This window comes from Syngnathoides biaculeatus, chromosome 17 (assembly GCF_019802595.1).
Source record: "Syngnathoides biaculeatus isolate LvHL_M chromosome 17, ASM1980259v1, whole genome shotgun sequence".
NCBI lineage: Eukaryota > Metazoa > Chordata > Actinopteri > Syngnathiformes > Syngnathidae > Syngnathoides > Syngnathoides biaculeatus.
In genome coordinates, this window is record NC_084656.1 from 16059312 (window position 1) to 16082622 (window position 23311).

General features: G+C 41.6%; 1 long non-coding RNA gene across 1 annotated transcript in view; it reads right to left on the bottom strand.

Annotated features, from left to right (window-relative positions):
* LOC133490399 (uncharacterized) overlaps positions 1-23311 on the bottom strand; it is a 32450-nt gene that overhangs the window by 1650 nt on the left and 7489 nt on the right. The window contains exon 3 of the long non-coding RNA XR_009792196.1: positions 20392-20475. This is a non-coding gene — a long non-coding RNA (uncharacterized LOC133490399). The remainder of the gene's footprint in view (positions 1-20391; positions 20476-23311) is intronic.

Genomic DNA, 23311 nt, shown 5'->3' on the forward strand with positions numbered 1-23311 from the left:
ATCTTCCAAAACGGTGATTGAACAGAACATGTTTGAAGTCGATTCTCTATCGCGTATTCCAGATAATATTGGGGTATGTTTTTTGCCAAATGCGTCAGACTTGTCCAAGAGAGTTCTACAGCAAGGTCTTAACTATTTCACGCAAGGATATGTACACGGAATCAAGATTTTGAACAGAGCAGGACGCAATGTCAGAGTTACAGTGAAACGTTGGCGATCGATGGAAAAAAGTTTGACGCCTCACAAACTTTATATTGAAATCCAAGATGATAAAATAGTGCAATCCTACTGAGCATGTAAAGGGTGAGTACTTTTTACTTGGAAAGATCACGAGTAATATCATTGTAGTCTTTATAAGTGAGTAGGTGGATTCATTTGACTTGGCTCGTAATGGAACCCAGTACTCTGTCTTAAAAGTCCGATGTGATACAAATAGGCAAATAGACATTTCTCTTGCATGACATCGCGCATGTATTACGAACCCGACTCGTCGGCATAAAACATGACACATTGACACAAACATGACATTCAGCAGGTCAGTGATACACGAAAAAAGTGAAAGTTCTTCCCCTGGAATGTATAAAGCACTGATAATAATAATAATTCAATCAAACTCAGAGAAGCTTAATTCTCCCTCACTTACCTTCGAACATACAGTCTTGTGTTTATTGATATTGTCCACATTTCGTTGTACGCGCGCTCTTCCAGGAGCCATAATCCATCGTAGACACTTCGTCAACTGTGTTTTTGGCTTTGGAAAATGAATCCAGGCCCCTTGTAACCTAGCTTGATATCTCTCATCAGAATTGCACGTTCCCCCAAGCGCATCTGAGGACCATTTTCTTCGGAACATTAACTTTTCCAAATGCACGCTACTGACAACCAGCATTGCTTGTGGGACAATACGGCGGCAGGGGCGTGGCAAGCCAGGGGTTAAGACAATGCGGCTATCTAATTAGCTATTATTGTACGAGTGATTGACAGGTCGGAAAGGTCCATTATTAACTTAACCCATTGTCACTACTACAAGAAGCAGTTAGCTAGCAAGCTAAGCTAAAAAAAAATGCACATTTCCCGAAGTTTTACATTATTGGGCTTCAGTGTCAAAACCTATTTTACTTTTATGAGATTCCGCATCGACCCTTCAAACACCAACAGTTGCATGTTTCTACGACAACTGGCAATTTGTCAAAACGGATCAATGTGGACCCGCACAGTATGCAAGGGTTGACAAAGAAACTCAGTTGAAGTTGGCATAGTTTCATATTTTGTTTCGATTGCCCTCTGGATTCTGACCCTCCAATCGTGTCAGTTGTCACTAAACAAACTCTGAGTCACCTCATCACGTGAAACTGCTTGTTTGATCGTCCCTAACTTCTCTGAAAGATCGATTAACTGAACAGTCAGACAGTCTATCGAACAACTCCCTTTCTTCCCATCTGCCGCTGCAGTGGGAGGCTAAGCAAACTTACACGGTGACGGAGTGGTGTAAAAAGCGGTCCCATCCCATCCATTATTCACAAAAGCGTACGCGAGCAGCTGTTTCCAGCCTCATTAGACCAAGATCACACCGAAGCGTGGGACACAATGGTCCATCTGATTGCATTGAAGATCAAGGCAGTTTGCAGAAGATTCAAGCACTACATCCAAAAAGAATTAATGATTAAAAAAAGTAAGACTATTTCTGATGGGGTTGTAAAGCAAATATCTCGAGAAGTACCGGCGGATTTAAGCATTGCAGATGCGTCCCATCGCGCCGGAGATTCCCGGAATGCCCTGGCCTGTCACTCATGTTGATGTGGTCACTAATTAAGAATATTGCGACAGAAGGGGCCTCTTAGTTCACACACAGGCCACACAAATCAATGGTGCTGTCTTTCCAGGCTGCAATTTGTCAATATTTAAGTAATAGCCTATACTTTGCTTTAAATGTGGTGGTTGCTTAAACATTTGTTTTTTTTGGTGTTTTTTTTTAACATGATGTGCATCCACTTTGATTCCGTTCATCGACGTCCGTGTTGCATCTCAGTGTTTATTGTTGGTGCGCATTTTCTGCTCCAGTGCACAGCAGCCAGATCCTTTAACTCGATTAATTTAGAAGAGTGGATGAAGATGGGAAACTGGGAGTCGGAGGGAGGGGGAGAGCACGAAGGGAATAGGAAGAAAGTGAATGTGTGGACAGAGTAACTGCAGCTCATAGTCCTAAGGTTTGCATATAAGTCTCCACAGAGAGTTGGTGCAAGCTTAGGCAATTTTTTACGCGGCTAAAGAAGTGCGTGATAATCCAGTTAAATAAAAATGTAAATACCAAACGAGCCCCCCTCATATTATAAATCCTCTCTAACATCCACACAGCCAGATATCCAGTAATATGGCAGATATCATTAGCACTGAGTGGCTATAATAACTTACTTAGTGCAGCATATTAGAAATATCATGTCTGAGTCACTTGTTCTTTCTCGAGTTTTGTTTGTATATGGCATCTATTTCGGAATATGGAGGCAAGCAACAAGACAAAATGTGTAAAAAGTGGAGCTTTGTGAAAACTTTGCGGAAACACTGTAACCGAAACATGCAAAACTCATATTTTGTAGATTGAAATCTAATGCAGGTAAGAAAATACAGTGGTAGATTGAGATATGAGTTAAATTCATTCTGTGATCATGCTCGTAACTCAAGACACCAATTTCTCAGTCAAATCATTTTTCCCAATTGAAGTGAATGAAAATGCCATTAAGCTGTTGCAGCCTCCGTAAAAACATGCTAACATGATTTTAAGAAAGTAATAAAACATGCAGTACTAATGTAGTGAAATAGAGTAAAAAGAAAAACACTTTTGGACATATTTTTGTTTCAATTCATTGGACATTGTGCAGCTCCATCTGGTTGGTGCGCCTTCACTAACTGGGGGCCGTATAATTGATGGTAGTACGGCTGTAATATTGGTCAATCTTTGCAGATGATTAAGAGTATATGTGAGTGCTTTTGTATTTTATGCCCACACGTTTCTCTCACATCCATTCATCCATTTTCTTCACCGCTTATCCTCACAAGGGTCGCGGGCAGTGCTGGAGCCTATCCCAGCTGTCAACGGGCAGGAGGCAGGGAAACCCTGAACTGGTTGACAGTCAATCGCAGGGCACATAGAGACAAACAGCCGCAGTCACAATCACACCTAGGGGCAATTTAGAGTGTCCAATTAATGTTGCATGTTTTTGGAGATGTGGGAGGAAACCGTAGTGCCCGGAGGAAACCCACGCAGGCACGGGGAGAACATGCAAACTCCACACAGGCGGGTCCGGGATTTAACCCGGGACCACAGAACAGTGAGGCCAACGCTTTACAGCTGCACAACCGTGCCGACCGTTTTTCTAACATTTGTAATCAAAATATCGGTTGCTTAAGCGATTATAACACTGATGCTATTTGTTAGTCTATTTGAGGTGTTTTCTGTGATTGTTAGCATTTTGGGAGTGGAATTTATTTCAAAGTTATGTGGTTATTTTAAATACAAAAATTGTAAAATTGTAGTTTGTTTACTTTGAGAATAAACTTCAAGTGGGAGTGGCAATGAACAGGTTGCAGCCTGTGGTGAACCTCTGTTTTTTGTAAAGTGAATTGAGGTCAAAGCTGCAATACAACGCTTGTATCTCAAGGTTTTGCTCACAAGTCAAAGCGAGAAAACTCAAAAGTAAGGACTCGAGTCACTCGTACTGCAAAGCAACACTTTTTTTTTAAATAAGCTTGTCTTTTAATTAATTTGGATAGTAATGAGTGAACCGTCCTGGTATGTTTTTAACTAATGAAATCCAGTGCTGTTCAACAACACTGCACATTACATCTACAATAATTAACGTATCGCTAGATTAATATTCTCCTCCGGTGTCACTTCTGTTCATGTAACAGGCCTCATTAGCTTGTGCAGGTGTACCTAATGAAGTGTCCCGTGGGTGATGAAGGCGATTTCCCCCCGTATCTGCACATGTTGGCATGTTGGTCAATTGGCTATCAAAGCCAAGGCGATGGATAATTGCTGCCAATATTATGAATTATAAATGCTTCGACTGAATACCTGGCTTCAGATTCAGTGCCATAAAGCATGCAAAAGGCAGAAACTAAATTTGCCCGTCTACCTTGTTCTCCGTGTCCATTTCAGGGTTAATGAAAATTGAGGTGTTTTATGGCAGCTGAAGGCGCTGAATCTGTACCCAATCATTATGCTGTGGAAGGAGTTACGCTTGGTTTGTTTCTTTTTGGGCTTCTTGCGCCCCTCTGTGTGCGTGCATGAAAGGGGGCTGCCATATATCATCTCTTCTGTCAATGTTTCTGCACAGCACTGTCCTAAAAAAAATCGTAATGATTTAAAGGTTTGCAAGATTAGTGGTGACATTTTTATATCAGCGATGAGGCAAGAATGGAGGGTTTTGCTCTTTTGCTTTAGGACGGCGTCTGAAGTAAATGAATGAGTGACAGATGTGCACAAGTCTTTTTTGCAGACGTTAGTGCAATTGCCGAGAAAGGCTTGGAAGTTCGGGAGGGGGTGGGTGGTACGGGGTGTGATAACGTTGGGTTCCTGAACCTTTATAATTCTTGTTTTTGTAAAGGAATCTATTCAGGGTATAGTCATTTTTGAGGCAACAATTGTCATGCATGTTCAACTGAGTGGTACAAAACCGGTAATGGCTCTGAACATACTGTGAAATGGGAAAATGGAGGTATACAGTTACACTATGTCCATAAAACTGATCCAAAACCCAAAACTGACATGTGGTACATAAAATATCTGCAAGATAAATACCATATATTTGTTAACCTGCCAAATCAATCTAAAACTGCACACTTCCATTCATCCATTTTTTGAGCCGCATATCCTCACGAGCGTTGAGAGAGTGCTGGAGCCAATCCCAGCTGTCATCGGGTTGGAAGCGGGGGACAAGTTGAACTGGTTTCCAGCCAATCGGAGGCCACATGGAGACAAACAAAAGTTGCACTCACAATCACACCTAGTGCCAATTTAGAGTCTTCAATAAATGCATGTTTGTGTGATGAGGGAGGAAACCGGAGTGCCTGGAGAAAACTCACGCAGGTACGAGGAAAAGATGCCAACTCCACAGAGGCAGGGCCAGGATTTGAACCCCAGTCCTCAAAACTGTGAGGCCAACGCTCGACATCTGCTCCACCGTGCTGCCAGCTCTATAGATAGTTTTCAAATATTAACTACTGTATTTTCCGCATCATAAGGCGCACCTAAGAGCCTATAATTTTCTCAAAAGCTGACAATACGCCTTATAATCAGGTGTGCCTTATATATGGATCAAAACTGAGCCTTTAGTGCAGCCCATCCAACGGTTACATAACGTAACCCCAGCCTCTACTGTAGCGTCTTTTCTATCCGTCTTATAATCCGGTGCGCCTTGTATATGAAAAAAGGCTTAAAATAGGTCAGTCAGTGCGCATTATAGTATAAAACACGGTACATTGGATTTTTCATTTGTTGGGCTATTATTTTGGGAATCAATACAATGAGTAACAATTTTCAACTGTGATTAACTACTTATCTGTCAACATCAATAAGAATAGTGATTGTGGATTTAGGGCTTGAGTCCACGCACTAATAAGAAGTACAGCATATTTACAACTATAATTATTTCATATCATCTCATAAGGAGCTTTTAGTCAATCGGTGAGAGTGCTAAAAGTAGCGTGCGAGACCCAACAGGAGTAAAACTGTAAAACTACTAATAATGGGTTTTTCAAAAGCGACTGCACAATGACACACTGAATGGACGTTGAAATGCTGCTGTCGCTCGCCCGTTAGCCAGCTGCAGCAGAGCCAGATGGCTTCTGTCAAAGCCTTTTCGGATGCATTCTGCCCCTGCCAAGAGAAGCTGAGCAGCTCCATCCCCGCCTGCCAGTCACAGTGAAGCTCAGCCAGGTTGTGACCCCACTAACGGGCTTCAGCGTGCGGAAGAGGAGGGACGCTCCGCCGACTGGCTGACACTCTCGAGATGGCTGATGAATGAGAAGAGAGAATGTGCTCACGATGGTGTAGATTTAAGAGACGTCCTCTGTGTCTCGCTAATGTCCTCTGGCAGCCCGCGACCGGGCAGAGGAGTGAGATGTCGGCTCACGGGTCACGCTAACAAGAGAGTTTCTCATCTCCAAATTCTCAGCGGTTTTGTGGATGGGAACCGCCGGAGGTTCAGACGTGGATGAAAATTGTTCATTTTGTGCATTGTCTATTGCGCCACTCCAAACGACAAAACTTTTCTCATATCATTTATTATAATGTCACAGCTTGGTGGGGCGGGGGGATTCGAATCGCTTGCTTACAGGCAGATGACAAATGATTAATTTTATTGTGTCAGTTTACACTTGATGGGTGGGCAAGCACTTCGTGATGCAGCATGCGGTAAATTACCTAAGGCTGTTCCTGTATTTTATGTCCAAGTAACTAAAACATTTTTTGTGTAGTTTTATCACATTGTCTCAGTGTTTCTTACAGACCATGAGGCCTCCGTTTTGGGTCTTCTTTATGCATTAACTGCTCTTTCTGCAGGAATTAAATGAGAAAACGACAGCTCTGAGTATTTATTATAGTATAAGGAATATGCAGCCCTAACACTGAAAGAAAAAGACACTTCACTTTCTTTGCTTTTAAATTGCTGGGAACACTTTTGGGGAGGCTCTTTTTCTTTTCCATGGGCACAATGCAAGGTCCATAAAGGGATACTTGGATGGTTAAGATTGTGGAGAACATTTCCCATAGCTACACTTCAAGCAACTTGGAATGGAAGAGTTAAACCATCCCTTTGTCCATCTGCGTATTTAACATATGAATAAAATACAAATGTGCACCATAGTTAGGGACTGATCAACACTAATGGCAGTCTACCACTGTGCATTCCAATGGCAGTTTTTCAGGGGCTATTGCTTCTAAATTCAAACGTAAAGGGTTGGGAGAACCCAGGGTGATGTTCAAGTATAAAAAAACACCAGCACCCTCCATCACAGCTGACAAAGTCCACTGACACAATCCGAAAGCCCCGGCGCTGCCTTCTTGTTCAGTCACAGTCCGACTGGCTGTGTTGAAATTCACCGCATGCACCGAGGAGCACGCGTCTGAGGCCCGCGGCATAGATGCGCTCCTAAACAAACACAACGGGATCCGGCGCACACAATCACGTTCAGGAGCCAGTTGGACCACCTCAATTATTTTTCACCATCCGTGACCCAGACTTTTCATTTCCACTTATCGCTAAATGTCTGGGTTGTTCCCCGCACTCCAAGGGAAAGAGGCTACAGTAACTAACCAAGTACCATTACTCAACTCCTCATGTGTATAAAGGACACCTCTATGGCTACTTGGAAATATAACGAGCTGTTGAAAGATTTCTGTGGCAGGTTGTAAAAAAACATCAGTCAAAAGGTCTCAGTTCAGAAGGTGAAAGCTGTTTGGCTATTACAACGGAGCATGGAGTTCGAACATAATTTGTTCTTGTCAAGTGTCAAGTCTGATTTGCTCAACCTCTGGAACATTTTTTTCCAATAGGAAATGATGTTAATGAGTTTAGACCGTTCTCAACCTCCAAATAGTAAATTCTTATTTATGTAAAAACATGTACACCCTGGATTTAAACAGTAAAAATGGATCAGTTTAAAGCATCTTTTTGTCATGGTCCTGCCGGTCTCGGTCCTGGCTGTGCCAGTCCCTGACACGGCAGACACCGGCAGCAATCAGTGAGGCAGATACCTGCACCTCCTAACTCCGTAATTAGGACAGATACAAATAGGTCTCCTCGTACAGTCTGGCCTTTGCCAGATTATTGCCTCATGCCTCGTTCCCGCACTCTTGTCATTCCGTTCCTGATCTCCCGTCTACCGACCTCTGCCTGCCTACTGACCTGCCTCCAACGCCTGACGACCTTGTTACTGCTGCTCCGGTTGACTGCCTGCCTGATCCCCGACACTGGACTGAATAAAAACGCTTCCCGAACTGCCTCTACATCTCCCAAGTCACGCATTTGGGACCAACTCCGTGTTCTGGTTGTGAAACTTTTACCTTTTGTTTGAGGTGTGATGGTATCGGAGGGACTCGAGAGGGAAGGACAAAGTGCTATACCGACGTCAACCTCCATGATTTGACTGGGTAATTTTCCAGTAGCTTCTCCATTTCTTCCATTATCTCTGGCCTTTGTAATGCTAGTTTGTTGTCAACAGCAGCCAGTCGATCCAAACATCTTATCACACCATGTCTTTACGCTCACTGATGGAACCAGGCAATGCCAACACATTTGAACCTTTTGTCATCTCAGACTGTGGCGAGCATTTCAGTCTTAGATGAAGCAGACATTTTATTTCAGCTCCTGTTGTTTGTCCCTTCCTTTGCTTCATTTGTAGTCATGTCCTGTACATTACACCAGGAACTGTATGTAGGACGATCACGGTTATTTCTGGGTGGTCTGGTTTCCTCCCACATTCCAAAAATGTGTATGTTAGCCTATGCTCAAACTTGCACAAGTATTTAGATATGGGACTCAATTTTTTTGTAACCGGAGCAACTCTGCATAGAGGCAGATCAGTCCTGGTGTTGGTAATTTTGTGGACTAGCACACATAAAAAAGGGACAGATGTCTGCACTTCTACGGATATGATCCCACCCAGCTTCGATGTCCAGTCAAAATGGCTCCTCTTATTCCCTTTAAATGCAGTGAATTAATGCAGACTGACATTCTCTGGCACGGCAGAAGAAGAAACTGATTGGCTGGAGACCAGGATGTTGAAGCAGCAGAACAACAAGCAAATATGCTTTGACAAGCCTGATGATCTAAAAACAGAGCCTTGCCATCCTGGGAGTCCTGAAGATTGTGTTCCATTGCAAAGAACCTTTACGAAGCCTCTTCACCCAGTTCTGCAAAATCATGATATGTCAGTTTTTGCCCTCTGCCACAAACATGCCAACTATTAAAATATTGTAAAGACCACTGTGTTTCTTACAGCAGAGGCCACTATTTAAGAATATATGGCATATCTCAGCATGGCAGCACAGTGCATCAGCTGGAAAGCTTCGGCCTCACAGTTCTGAGGTCCTGGGTTCAATCCCGGACCCGCCTGTGTGGAGTTTGCATGTTCTCCCCGTGCCTCAGTGGGTTTTCTCCGGGCACTCCGGTTTCCTCCCACATCCCTAAAACATGCAACATTAATTGGGCACTCTAAATTGCCCTTAGGTGTGATTGTGAGTGCGGCTCTTTGTCTCAATGAGACCTGTGATTAGCTGGCAACGAGTTCAGGGTGTACCTCGCCTCCTGCCCGTTGACAGTTGGGATAAGCTCCAGCACTCCCGCACCCTTGTGAGGATAAGCGGCTAGGAAAATGGATGGATGTCATATGTCTGATTTTTTTTTCCAGTGAAGTTACAATTGATGCCTTATATTTGCCATTTCAGTATTATCCTGTAGATCATATAGCACACAAAAATAACACACGACTCATCGTTAAAGGTCATAGTGGAGACAAACAAGAAGCAAATTCCCTTTTGATCCATACCCCCTTATTACAAGACCTATACGTGAGGATGTAATTAAATGAAATTGATGAAACAATCCCTTTTCAGGAGTAAATCACAAGAAAGGTGTGATCCCTAAGCGTTTATTGAAAGAGGCGAGGAGCAGAGAGGCAAATAGAGCAGCTGAGACAGAAAGAAAAATAAAACAACTCTTCATGAGAAGTCACTGAGGTGTTGGAGGGAGACAGCTGGGAGAAGGGATGAGAGCAAAATGAGCGCTAAGGAAAACAAAAAAATTAAGACCCCTGGCAGTCACGTTAAAGAGATTCTGCTAAATGTACAAATTTTTACATTGCTCTTGTATCTATTTTTTAACAAGATGCAATATCATCCATTATTTAAGCTCCTTAAAACACGTGTCAACCGAATGAAACGCGACATTTATGCTTGCGAGGTAAGCGCTTTAGTCCTTGCTTCCGTTGCTGCCGAAGACGTGATAGTGACACATCCGTGGTGGAGCTACTGAAACTTATATGACGAAAAGGGAAGGAAGCATCACATCAAAAAATGAAAAACCGTTCACCAATGAAAAAAAAAAGCTTCGCGTTATAAGGTCCTCTCCATTTTTCGATCACCTAATTATTTCTCTTGCTTGGCCTGTAATTGTGAGAATGGTTTGTTAATCAGCCGGATAATGCTACAAAAATGATTTTCACCCAAAACAATGTGGCAGGAACAATTGTAAGGCTGCTGAAACTAATAATACATAAACAAATGTATGTTTCCATGTTTTTGTAGGACACACCTTGTAAAAATTCATAATGCAGGCTGGAAAAATAAATAAAGCCTGAGGCTAATGACGACTGTAAGAGGTTATCAGAGTCAGAAGTCAGCCAAACTAGGGCCTGGTGTGTAAGAATGAACGCAATTGGTTGCTCACACAAACGGCTCTACTAACCCCGGAAAACTGAAATGAAGAGCAATCTTGACTTTAAATACTGCATCTGAAAGCCAGGTGCAAACCAGCCCGTTAAGCAGCCTGACGCAAAATGAAATGGGAGAGATTTTTTCCCCGCTCCTGTAAAACAATTTTGAAAACAAAAACTGCATATTGAGCAATGTAATTTAGAGAAATTCCGCATAATCGAAAGGCTGACTTGGAACCTATTACAATAAAATTATGTCATATCGCCATACAGGAAAACTTCTTTCAACTGCATTTCCGTGTGTCTGGATAATTTACGCCCACTGTGACAATTGGTGCGAGACTCTCCTAGAGCAGTTTTCCAGCTGTGCTGTTCCAAATTTTAAAGGCAAAGGAAGGGCACAATACACCTAATTGGACAAGTTAAATGAATCATCATTTTTCATGATTACTGATTTCCACTAAATCAACAAAACATTAATTTATTTTGCGTCTCTCTGTAATGTTTGTTTGCTTCTTCCACTGACACTCCCAATTCCATCACCTCAGAAATCATTTCTCTCTTAAGGTGTTCTCCCAAATGTGGCGTTGTCCAAACCATAAAAGCTACTGAAAGCCCAAAACCCTCTTTAAAGTATGCCGGTGTCCATATCTCATTTAGACTTTTAGAGCGAGCGAACACACAATTTAGTGGATGATATTTGGGATCACAGTAAATGATTGCAATCTTAGTCAATCAGGCCCCAAAAGTCCAATAATTCTGTGCCAATTTTGAGTTTTGTATTCTGATGCATTCCCAGTTGTACACTACGCCTCACAAAAGAGCTCTTAAAATACCTGCCATTAAGAATCGCTGTCCGACATCAAACGAGAAAGGGTCACCAAATATATCTATAAAAGCTTTGACGTTGGCAACATGTCAGACCGTCTGCGGAATAAATGGACAAAGTACAGTCCAATGTATTACTACTCTCCCTAGGTGTGGTCATACTATTAAAATGACTGCAGCACAGCAGAGAATAATCAATGAGAGGAAGACAGAAATCTGAGTTAGTTCACCCACGACTGTAATGAAGATAAACGGTGGAGAAAAAAGATGGATGGAGGTTGAAATAATATTAAGTCAGTTCTTTTTTGTTTCATTTTTGGAGTGATTGCAGAGGATCCAATGAGATTACTTCGTTGTCATCACTATACTGTTCCCAGCAGAAGGAATAGTAATTTGTATTGAATTGAAATGTCCCTGAAAAAATGAAAAAAAAAAAAGGAATGCAAAGACAAAAGACGAGTAAGACACGAAAGCAACGTGGATTGGATGGTGCATTGGATGAGCCATTTTACGACATGTCCGCCAGACTTGTCACAGCATGCACTGATCCTTTCGATGTCTCCCGTGTGACTCTGTCTCCACGAGTCTTGCACGTATCCGTCCTCTTCCGTGTTTTCTAGCAGGAAGCCAGCAGCATAATCAAGGCCAAATAGCTCTTGCAGAGTCCCCTGCATGGACTACATTTTTCCCTTTCTCCTTTACAACTCCCAAAGAGCAAATCCACAACTGCCCTACAGTCGAGGCTACCGAGAGTTCAAACTGAAACGTGTAAACACTGGGATGTCCAAACAAGAGCATCTGACGACTCCAGTACAGGAAGTCATCAGGTTAAGACTGTCTCGACCTAAGACGTTTCGACTTTATAACACCTGTCCGCCCTCCGACATTTTGTCTGGCTTATCCTTGTGCCCCGGAACTGTCTTCGCATTTTTTACCCTCCTTTTTAGACATCATCGGCCCAAAGAAGAAAGCTGTCTTTTAGCAATGCTTCTGCAGCCAAAAGAAAATTCATTACCACGGAAACGAAGCTCAAGACCATAAAAAGATTGGAGAAAGGAGAGACACCAACACGACCAAGGCTTTAGTTGGTCGACCGTGGTGCCACCCCTTCAATTGTTTTTCCATCCGTCCATTTTCAGTAGCACTTGTTCTCATTAGGGTCACGGGTGAGCCGGGGCCAATCCCAGATGGGTTTTTGGGCGAGAGGTAGGGTATTCCCTCGACTGGTTGTCAGCCACTCGCAGCAGACCAAATCAAGAGTGGGTGTAAATGGGAATGGATTTGTTCATTTCTTGACTGGCAGTTATTTCTTTGTGTGGACGGAGGCTGACCAGAGAGCACCGAAAGTGTTTGGTCACACTGGCACTCCGGGGTATGGCTCATTTTTGGCCTTAACTACATGTCAAAAAGCTGTCCGCTAAGTGTTTATGTGTTTGTGTGTGCGTGCTGTTGTTTTTTTTCCACTGGTAATTTGTCGCACTCATGGTGCCCGGGAACCCACTTGGGAAATTCTAGAGTTCTCGCTAAGCAGCTTGGTGTCAGAATTTTTGTAACTCGAGTAGAGAACCTAAAATAAAAAAAGAGGGGGGAAGTAGGGGGGGGGGAATCCTCTTTCTTTTCATTCATTTGAGCTGAGAATTAACGCTTAAAAGCAGACAGCGCCGCAAATGCAGATTTACGATCTAATCAGACCCACTACAAAAGTACAAAGGTAATTAAAACTGCAGGCAGCAATGAGAGGCCCCTCACAGCACCTTTTCATGGCGAATCCTCCAAATCATCATCAAACTTTCATGTCACGCTCCAGCGCTGGATTTTGTTTCGAGGCCTGTGCTGAACATTTGAACAAGTAATACACAGATATGTATCTTGTGGGTTCTGTGCATTACTAATGTAAAAAAAAAAAAAAGAAAACGTTGAAGTTGGATTTGACAGCTTCACATGGAGCGCCGTGCAGAAGATACCAGATTCATCTGATTTACAACTGCGCAGGCAGGATCCCGCCGGCTTCAATCTCGGATTCAATCTGTTGGTGCGCATGAATTTGCACAATTTATTCCAGACACAGCTCTGCCGCTCAGCCCAGTGCGGGTACCGCAGTAAACTCCAATACGCCTTAAACTGTTGGGATCGTGTGGAACAACAACCCGAGACCCGTTTCATTATCTAAATAAACATTTATTCGTCTTATGTTTTTCTCTAACCCCTTGTTTTCAAATTATGGGGAACACTATGAAAAAATTAATTAGAACAAGCGGAAATCAACTTTTATTGTAATGCTTTTTTTTGTTGTTGTGGAACTGATGGAAGACTTTTATGTGCAAGTCCAGTAAGACTCATTTTTAATCCCGGGAACGTAATATTTATACATGCATACATACGAGTAGGGTAAAAGAGTTTAAAATAGATAGATAGATAGATAGATAGATATAGATAGATAGATAGATAGATAGATAGATAGATAGATAGATAGATAGATAGATAGATATAGATAGATAGATAGATAGATAGATAGATAGATAGATATAGATAGATAGATAGATCAAATTGCCGCGGCTCTACACCTTTTCATTAAACTGTCAGAGCTTATTTTGACACTGGCTCAGTAAACGATAAGTAATCATACTTGAGACATGGTAATCACTTCTCCTTTTCCCGGAAAACAATTATCGATGACAAAAGCTCCCCGAGGATAAATCATCTGCAAAGAGAACATTACATGCGGCATTAGCTATTTCTGACTAATATCTATCAGAATTTGCGAAGAGGGTCTGGAGAACAAATCATGGTTGCCTTTTGTTGAACAGGAAGATGGGAAAATCTTCGCGCTGGAGTGCTTCTAATGCCACGAATAGACGTGCTCTTGTGACACATGTGAGACGCGGTTAGCACTTTACCTAAAATACAAAAGATAATGGCTGGAACATGGTACTCTCACTTAGAGATAGAGGGAGTGAATGAGTGAGCGCGAGAGAGAGATTCGTTCAAACAACCATTTTATGGCAAATGTGACTGAAACTGCTGCACTCTTAGCGGTAGGTACGATGATTTTGATCCTTGCTAAATGTCTGCGACATACTTTACTTTGCCGGGAGACAATTAACTCCCCGTATTGTGTTCCCATGAAAGGAGTGCAACAACCTTGGTATAACTCTAATTGCTAAAATGGTTTTATTGTAAATTTTACGAGTTCATGTTAGCTGTGTTTGTTCAGATGTTCAGTTTTTGTTTTTATTTGTCTGTATTTGATCTTCTGTACTGATTCCCCATAGCTCAGTGGTTAGAGCATTGGTTTGGTAAGCCAGGGGTCGTGAGTTCAGTGTCTCAATGGGTTCCCTGCTCCCAAAGAGGGCTCGCGTCAGGAAGGGCATCCAGCGTAAAAACTGTGCCAAACTAATCTGAGCGTTCATCTGAGATGTTACGTTGAGGCGACCCCTAACGGGAAAAAACGAAAGAAACTTACTCTATTTGATGTTCTGGACTACAGAAGGAATTTTGTACCAATGATCGGAAAATAAGTCACAGACCTGGTGCAAGTGGTATATCTCGAGGGTTTTCCTTGAACCAGGTTCCTGTTGTCATACCAAGACCGCCCTGCGAGAGGTAGCGTGAACATCCATCCATTTTCCAAGCCCCTCATCCTCACGAGGGTCGCTGCACTATCCCAGCTAACTTTGGGCCAAAGGCGGACTGCACTCTGACCTGGTCGCCACTCAGTCGCAGGGCACGTATGGAAACCATCACTGAGTGGGAATCTGTACCAAAGTCAGGCATGTGTATTACTACACCATCAATAACTCTGAAGCATAAACAGTAAACAGCAAAAATGAAGAGTTCTTTATCTTGACACAAATCGTGTCATCTGATCTTGCTAATGTATGTTGATGTAATTGATAGCTGCATAAATAACGCGGTCGGCATTAATTTGTCCCAATGGCGTCGTGGAATATGCTTGTGGTTCTTGTGGATTTGTAAATCTCCTTGGATTTTGCATACATTTTGTTTTATTGAGTTGTCAGCTTTGCACAGCACTGCATAAATGTGTAAATGTACTTGCCTCGCCTTGCCCGTAAACCACACATGTAAATGATGTGGGCCCCTATGCAGATCTTCTTCCTGTCTCTTGGCAAATTGTACTTTGAAATGATAGCAGGTAAAAACAATCTCCCGGCCTCTTGATGCTATTTTCATGACAATGTTTGATTGAAGGCTGTGACTGATTTTTTTTTTTTTAATATCTTAGAGATGGGTTAATGAACTAAATTCAACTATGTATAAATAGAATTGGTGTGGACTTGGCAAGAGCAAAATGCCCGAGGATTTAGAATTCATTACATTTCTTTCTTCCTCCAGTTAAAAAAAAAAGCAGTGTAGATTTTAGAACCAAAATCATCCCTCAGGCTTCACGCTAGTTTTTATATCTCTCTCTCTTTCTGTCTCTCTCCCTCTCTCTCCTTAGTGGCTTGAATTAGCTTTTTATGCAAACTGTCTACTCCCATTAGATGACACTGTTACATGCAAAATAAAAAACCCGCAGCGTTGGAATTTGCTACATTTTCTATATGGCTACTTCAACAATTGGCAAAGGGTTATTTTCAAATATGGCTTTTGACTAAGTTTTTCAGGACTGATAAAAGAACACTGGCCAAATTAACACGTATTTCTTCATTTGGTAGTAATTCGGTTAGCTATGAAAGGCAACTAAAGATAAACAAAAATACATTTCTATATTGATTTACTGCATTTTTGGTTCAAAATTTTGAATAGAATGGGTGCGTCCATATTGGCGACTCACATAAGGGACATCTTGAGTGTGCCATTTTGGTACATTTTTGGATAAAAACAACTCTTGCCATGCACATTGAAATTGTCTGCCATGAAAAGGAATTTTATGTAGGCCTCAAGGTGGTCTACTACCTAGTCTTGTTGCATGAACTGATGAATCCCACTCAGATGATAAAGGAAATATCTTCTAAGACTACCAAAAAATTAGGTTTGCGATTGATTGGATGCCCTGAGAAAGAAAGGGGAAAGGGATCCTTAAAAAGCAAAGCTCTCTATGCGTTATTTATTAGGTTCTTATTTTGAAGTTGCTTCTCACAGTGCATTACGTTAGCATCGCAGTACAAATGATTGTTATGGAAGCATGCTTTATTTTAACTTACTTTTGTGCCTGAAAACACGACATGCGGCAAATAATCGGCCTCATCTGAAGGAGGATATCTCTCTGTAGCCTATATGGTTGTGTTGGTTTGAAATTATGCGCCTTAAACCTTTTATGATCAATGCTAGAAGCATTTATGTCAAGTGAAAAAAAATATATCATTTGAGACGGGCTTTTATTTACATTCTGTAATGATCACAATCATTATGTTTACATTGTAGTTTTTTTCCTGCAGTCTTTGCTTTTGGACTAAGTATAAACATCACACTTTGGTTGCCAAAGAAGAAAAAAAATGGAAAAACTCCAGACTGATTATTGTGGAGAACAGATATGTTTCCTTGTCATCAGTGATGTATTGCTGCATAAGCCAAAATCTGTATTGTTTCCCTGGTCCAAATAAATGTCTTCACATTTGAGGAGATGTGGTGAGAAAATGTGTTCATTTCCTGTCATGTGCTACCCCAGGACATTATTTATTTCCTTCTTGTCAACCAGATCGGCCATGATAAAGACTTCATTTGTTTTTGCTTACCGGTAATTACGCAGGCAATACCTGTAGAGTTTAAAAAAAAAAAAAAGATAAGCAATCCCTCTATTGAAATTATGAATGCAATAACTACAACATGGTTATCGGTCATCTATCCATATTCTATGCCACTTGTCCTCAGCAGACAAACTGGGGAGGGTCAGGGTACATATCGGACTGGACTGCCAGCCAATCACAGGAAGCATGTTTGTATGTACTATTATGCCCCCATGTCAAAATACTATAACTTACTATACTCTACATATATCCATCCATTTTCTTAGCCGCTTATCCTTACAAGGGTCACCGGGATTGCTGGAGCCTATCCCAGCTGTCACAGGCAGGAGGCGGGGTACACCCCGAACTGGTTGTCAGCCAATCGCAGACTCTACATGTATATACTCCAGTGATTTCCAATTTTATAGAGCCAAGGCACATATTTGACCATTGAAAAATCCCACGGCACACCAACAAAAGTAAACGTCACCAAAAATAGATCGATGAATTACTGTATGTACTTCCTGCCATCTAATAGAAGAGGATTTTTTTGTTCTGTCTGTCATTGTGCCTCAGTGGCATACATATATGAATAAAGATACATTATTTCTTGGAACAAATGTTTTTTAGCAATTACATAAAATTGGATAACTTCCCACGGCACACCTGAAGAGCCTTCGCGGCACACTAATATACCCCAAAACACTGTTTGGGAATCACTGATATACTCCACATATGGTTTCCTAGAAAGCTTTCAACTCTTTCATAGAACTGAATAAGTTTTTTGTCGTAAAAGCTGCTCTTGAAACAATCAAAATTAAATTCGTGTTTCAGTTAGTGGAAGATTAAATGAAATCGATGTGATAAGTTTGCTCATTACGAATGAAAGTGGGCTCCCCACGTACTGATAAAAGGGCTGAATTTGCGGCAGAGTTTCAAAAAGGAATATTCAAGGTGCGTCAGAAAAGTTCCAGCACCGGGCTCACAAAAGATCTACAGTACAGTATTTCAAACTCAAAGTAAAAAATAAGGACTCTCTGGGTTCCAGGAGCTTATCACTTGCTTCTTACTGTATGTGCACTTTCTCAAATGGGACTTCTTCAGTCAAAAAAATAAATATAAAGAAAGGAAAAAAAAAAGGAACTTGCTTAGTTGCAATCTTCACCGTGAGGGATAAGCGGCAAATGAGCTGTGAAGTGTGTCTGCTTTGGAAACAGCGGGAAAATGCTGTGAAGTTTGTTTACTTCCGCTCGGATGGTTCCATTAATGGTAATTTAATAGAGGAATCAAAGGGATGAATTGAATATTTTTAAATCTCAAAGCAGAGAACGTTCATCTGATCTGTGTTCCTATGAATTAGTAATCACACACACGCACACACAAAAAAAAAAGGGAACGTACCCTATTGTGCTCCGGTTTTCATCTTTAAATCATCCTTTTAATTAAAAACAGCTTGGATGATCACTTGCTTTAATGCATGTTACATGCTACATGGTCAATGTTCTGCTCATGACTAAAAATGTCCAGAAAGGACATGCTATTTTGTTTATAGGAATATTGTACAATTTGCTGAGGATTTTTAAAATACATGTTTTAAGAAATAGAACACTGTGTGGAAATGTACTGGACATCTGCCTCCCAGTTTTGAGGTTTGGGGTTCAAATCTAGGCTTCCTGGCATTCCAGTGCAGAGTTGCATGTTCTCCCAATCCTTGTGTGGATTTTCTCTGGGTACTCAAAAGCATTTTTGTTGGGTTGAAGATTACAAATTGTGTGGGTGTGACAGCACGGTGCCTGTTAACGCCCACTTTTAAGATTTGCCAAAGCGGCTATCACAGAATATTACAGTTGGTTTCATGCCGAGAAAGAGCCCCACAGATGCATTATTTGCCTTGAGGATGTTAATTGAAAAGTACAGAGAAGGTCAGAAGAAGCCACATAGTGTTTTTGTGGATCTAGAGAAAGTCTATGACAGAGTACCAAGAGAGGAACTGTGGTACTGCATGCGGAAGTCAGGTGTGCCGTAGGTGTAACAGAAAAATTTAAAGTGAAGGTAGGATTGCATCAGGGATCTGTTCTGAGGCCCTTCCTGTTCGCTGTGGTAATGGATAGGCTGACAGATGCAGTAAGACTGGAATCCCCTTGGACCATGATGTTCGCAGATGATATTGTGATATGCAGTGAAAGCAGGGAGCATGCAGAGGAACAATTAGAAAGATGGAGGTATGCACTGGAAAGGAGAGGAATGAAGTAAAACAGAATATATGTGCGTGAATGATAGGGGTGGAGGGGGAATGAGTGAGGCTACAGGGAGAAGAGATAGCAAAGGTGGACAACTTCAAATACTTGGGGTCAACAATACAGAGCAATAGTGAGTGTGGTAAGGAAGTGAAGAAACGGGTCCAAGCGGGATGGAACAGTTGGCGGATGGTGTCTGGTGTTCTATGTGAAAGAAGAGTCTCCACTAGGATGCAGGGCAAAGTTTATAAAACAATTGTGAGACCGGCCATGATGTACAGATTAGAGACGGTGGCACTGAAGAAATAACAGGAAGTAGAACTGGAGATAGCAGAAATGAAGAGGCTGAGGTTCTCGCTCGGACTGAGCAGGTTGGATAGGATTAAAAATGAGCTCATTAGAGGGACAGCCAAAGTTGGATGTTTTGGAGACAAGGTTAGAGGGAGCAGACTTTGATGGTTTGGACATGTCCAGAGGCGAGAGAGTGAGTATATTGGTAGAAGGGTGCTGAGGATGGAGTTGCCAGGCAAACGAGAGAGAGGAGGACCAAAGAAAAGTTTGATGGATCTTGTGAGGGAGGACATGAGGACAGTGGGTGTTAGAGAGGAAGATGCACGAGATAGGCTTGGACGGAAAAAGATGACACGCTGTGGCGACCCCTAGCGAGACAAGCCAAAAGAAGAAGATACCGCCCTGACAAGCAGTACGTGCAGGTGTGACAAGCGGTGTTTTCTGAAGACTTAGTAGTGAAGGTCATATTTATGTGGGTGTCAAAAATGAATGAGTTACAGTTATTGGTGTAGCATACTCAAAATCACGGAGAGGAAATGGGAAAATTGTGTTTTCATTTGGTTCATTTCATGATGGTTGTCAAAGCCACACTGTGTGTCCTCGATGTGGCTCGTGAGAAAAAAAACACGTCCTGTGATCCAATGTCTGCTCAGATAGATTGCTTGAGAGAGGGCACACTCATGTTCTGCCTCGGTTCTGAAACTTTCTGCTCATTTGTCGACATTCACTACTCTTCCCTCAGAGCTAATCATCGGCCCTCCCTTATTCCTGAGGGTGAGTAAAGTTAGAAAAGTTTGCAAAATAACCTCCATAAATCACCCTAGTTGAGCTTCTCCAGTACAGCATCTGGTGTATACTCTACATACCGTACATACGTCCATAGCTGTGAATCCGCGTGAATGGCTGTTTGTCCATACCTGTTCTCCGATTGGTCGGCGACTTGTTCAGGGTATCCGCTCACCAAAATGTCAGATAGCACAGGCTCCAACTCATCTGCGACCCTAATGAGGTGGATTAGAAAATACGTTTGCATTTATTGATACATTTTCTAGGAGAGCTCCAAACTTTATGTCTCAAAAGTATTCTCTCAATTGACTCTGTTGTCGTCCTAGAGCGGCTCCAACTATCAAAGTCAAATTCCTTTAATTTGATTTTTTTTTTACATACTTGTCAAAATAAAGAAGATTCTGATTTTTGTTGCGCTGACTATTTTGTTTGTTTCTCTTTTGAATGACAGCTCATTTGCAAGTAACGCGCATTTGTGTGCTGAATGGCTTCCAAACGCCGGTTGTATTTGGTGTATACATGAGTAGTTGGGATTGAGAGCAAAATGCCAGAATGATCCAAACAGTACTTCCATGATGCATTACTTGGCCGCATTCCCTGTGGCACACCAATTTATTTTCTGTCATGGCCGCAGCACCACTGGACTGTGGAGGTAGCCTCACGTATAAAGGGATGCATGAAAACAACATTCCGGTGAAGCAAAGTAATGTCTCAACCGGCCATTTTTATTCATTTATATACTTGAGCATCATGTGTGATGGCTGAGGCTGAAAGTTCAAAGATGAGAGTCTGAGTCTGAGATGTACACGGGCCTCAGGCTAAGTTTGCGGGGTTCACTTTCAATCAAGAATTCTCACTGAGAACGAGGAGTATCAGGTTTGTCCTCCGGTCTGATTAAACATAGATTCCAGAGAAGCTCCTGTCGTTAAACTCAAAGAAGAAATGAAGGGTTCAAACTCAAAAGCAGACGTCTCCATTTTTTGGGGGCAAATTTAGTCAACTGAGTTTTTTTTTTTAAATGTCTGGTTTCAAGGTTAGAGATAATCATTTCTATTTAGGGCATTCTAAGTTAATACAAATGAGGCAATTAAGAGGCTAATTCGGTAAGATCTTTGATGTCAATCCAGCGCGTAACATGACAACTCCAAGAAAATCATTTTCTTCTAAATCAGACATGTCAAAAAATCTTGCATAACTATTAAATGACGCAAAAATTCCGAGTATTATGCTGTGTGAATAAAAATGAATAGTGTGCTAAAACTATAACTTCTTATATTAGCCTTGAACTTTCGACATGCTTGCCACCAAAATCGGCGAACGCTTGCTAACGTCAGCTCTCCTGTACGCTACCCAATTTTGCGTCAAAAGAGCAAAGAAAAAGGTCAAGCTCAGGCGATCGTGGCCTTCTCAATAAGATAACAAGGAAATATATCATAAACCATTCATAGCTTAACAGATTGTAAATCAAACAGCATCAGTCGCCAAAAGAACCATGCACTCGTTGGAAGTTATTCATGCTAGCCTTTAGGCTACATCTGCCATCACCAGGATTAATGCTGCCTTACATTTATTATCTCCTGAATTAATTAGGCAGGGATCATGTAGCTATGCACGAATCTCCTCCGCGTCAATATTTTAATCAACCTAACTGTTGAAATGTAAATTACGGCCCCCGTTGGTCTCTTTCCAAGAACGTAGCATCAGGTGATCTTTTCAAAGAAGGCCGCAATCATGATTATAGCATATTACCCTGTTTTGTCAATTGCTCTGCCTTGTTCAAATGACATGTCCCTTGCCCGACTGGTGGATTTAGATTGGGGGATGTCGTCAATCATTGTCAACGATGGGCCTGTAAGGCCCTCCGAGACTCTTGTAATTAAGGGTTATACAATTAAACTCGACTTGACATGTAATTCTTTGTTGAGCTGTGGTGGCATCAGAGAAAGCTCAGGCTTTTGGTGAAACTTCCTATTGTTCTTCTTTTTACACCCCTGGTGAGGCTAAAATACAAAAAAGAAAAAAAAAACATGAACCTCTTAATGCTTTGCTGCAGGGTGAAGTGAGGTATCACTCGAGTACTTGCTGACAACAGCATATTTTTCGCAAAATGAATGATAAAATACTGAACTATATGACTTTACAGCTTTAGTGGTGCACTGTAAGATGCCGAAGTAGGATCTCGGTTTGTACTTGTACATCCTGTGTGCTTAACATACCGTACATATTTCTTATACAGCATATCCGATTTCATTAATCTTATTTAGCTCGTCTTTGATCCAAACTCTAACGACAGCATTGCCATTGTTCACAACCCAATGTTGAGATCAATATGCATTTCACAGATGTTAGAAGGTCTCGGAATTATTGAGGGTGCAGTTGGACAGAGCTGCGACTTGAACATGGGTGTCATTTGTAACGTAATTAAAAAAATGGCTTATTTCCTTGCAGCATTTGAGCTCCATGGGGCAATCATTACCATGTGCTTATTTATTTATCGACATGCAATTCCAAAGATGCAATGCATCAATGCACAGCTATGAAATTTACGAATTCGGGGGCATTATGAGCCAAATAAAATTAAGAGGCATGAATTTCATGTTCATGTTCAAACAAATCCCTGTGTGGAACTCAGTTGTGTCACGCATCAAGAAGCCAATAGTAATGAAAATCAATCCAGATTTTGCGCTACCAGAGACATAGAAAGTGCAAAGAGTAAGTCATAAACAGACAACAAAGTTAGCAGAGTTGTGCTTGCTGGCAGTGTAATAACAATCTAATAACAGTTGTCTGATTAATATACTTAAAATTACTTACGTTGGATTAAAGGTTCACTTCACTTCTGTTGATACAACCACAGTAAAGCACCAGTGATGGCCAAGAGTAAAAACCTAGATGATGATAAAAAATGGAATTTGTCACAGCATCGGAAAGCACGAACGCATCTTTATTGTGGTCGCTCTGAATAAGAATGGAATCTACACCGGAAATTGAGCAATGTCAAATCTCGATGTAAAGAGACTCTTGGGCAAAGTATAAACAGAAATCTTCAAC